This window comes from Arachis ipaensis, chromosome B4, assembly GCF_059453495.1.
Source record: "Arachis ipaensis isolate K30076 ecotype BB chromosome B4, ASM5945349v1, whole genome shotgun sequence".
NCBI lineage: Eukaryota > Viridiplantae > Streptophyta > Magnoliopsida > Fabales > Fabaceae > Arachis > Arachis ipaensis.
The window spans coordinates 100,614,069-100,615,646 of NC_142439.1; the positions used below are offsets into that span (position 1 = coordinate 100,614,069).

The 1,578-nt window shown below is 41.3% G+C and overlaps 1 non-coding gene across 1 annotated transcript; it reads left to right on the top strand.

Moving 5' to 3' along the window:
• Nucleotides 1-1,182: 1,182 nt before the first annotated feature.
• Nucleotides 1,183-1,290, top strand: LOC148568571 (small nucleolar RNA R71). The gene has a single exon (XR_015883091.1). It is a non-coding gene; the product is annotated as a small nucleolar RNA R71 (small nucleolar RNA).
• Nucleotides 1,291-1,578: the final 288 nt, after the last annotated feature.

A 1,578-nucleotide genomic window follows, 5' to 3' on the forward strand; every position in this document is an offset into this window, starting at 1 on the left:
CCCAAGGTCACATAGAGCCTTCTCAAAGGTCATGGTGCCTATGGTACAAGGTATTAAGAACTTTCCAGGATCTTGTTTCTTCTGAGGCAATGTCAGTTGATCCAGATCACTCAGTTCATTAGTGAACAAGGGAGGTTCATCTTCCCAAGTCTCAATACCAAATAATTTGGCATTTAGCTTCATGATTGCACTAAGGTACTTGGTAACATGCTCTTCAGTAACATCCTCATTCTCTTCAGAAGAGGAATACTCATCAGAGCTCATAAATGGCATAAGGAGGTTTAATGGAATCTCTATGGTCTCTAGATGAGCCTCAGATTCCTTTGTTTCCTCAGAGGGAAACTCCTTATTGATCACTGGACGTCCCAGGAGGTCTTCCTCACTGGGATTCACGTCCTCTCCTCCCCTTACAGGTTCGGCCATGGTAATTAATTCAATGGCCTTGCACTCTCCTTTTGGATTCTCTTCTATATTGCTTGGGAGAGTACTAGGAGGGATTTCAATGATCCTTTTACTCAGCTGGCCCACTTGTGCTTCCAAATTTCTAATAGAGGACCTTGTTTCATTCATGAAACTCACAGTGGCCTTAGATAGATCAGAGACTAAGTTTGCTAAATTAGAGGTATTTTGTTCAGAGTTCTCTATCTGTTGCTGAGTGGATGATGGAAAAGGTTTACTATTGTTAAACCTGTTTCTTCCACCATTATTAAAGCCTTGTTGAGGCTTTTAATCATTCCATGAGAAATTTGGATGATTTCTCCATGATGAGTTATAGGTGTTTCCATAAGGTTCACCTAAGTAATTCACCTCTGCTATTGCAGGGTTTTCAGGATCATAAGCTTCTTCTTCAGAAGATGCCTCTTGAGTACTGTTGGATGCAGCTTGCATTCCATTCAGACTCTGAGAAATCATATTGACTTGCTGAGTCAATATTTTATTCTGAGCCAATATGGCATTCAGAGTATCAATTTCAAGAACTCCCTTCTTCTGAGGCGTCCCATTACTTACAGGATTCCTCTCAGAAGTGTACATGAACTGGTTATTAGCAACCATGTCAATGAGTTCTTAAGCTTCTGCAGGCATTTTCTTTAGGTGAATGGATCCACCTGCAGAAGTATCCAATGACATCTTAGCTAATTCAGACAGACCATCATAGAATATATCCAGGATGGTCCATTCTGAAAGCATGTCAGAAGGACACTTTTTGGTCAGTTGCTTGTATCTCTCCCATGCTTCATAGAGGGATTCATCTTCTTTCTGTCTGAAGGTTTGAACATCCACTCTAAGCTTGCTCAGCTTTTGAGGAGGAAAGAACTTGGCTAAGAAAGCCTTGACCAGCTTATCCCAAGAGTTCAGGCTATCCTTAGGTTGAGAGTCCAACCATACTCTAGCTCTGTCTGTTACAGCAAAAGGGAAAAGCACGAGCCTGTAGACTTCAGGATCTACTCCATTAGTCTTAACAGTATCACAGATCTACAAGAATTCAGTTAAGAACTGAAAAGGATCTTCAGATGGAAGTCCATGGCACTTGCAGTTCTGCTGCATCAGAGAAACTAGCTGAGGTTTCAGCTCAAAATT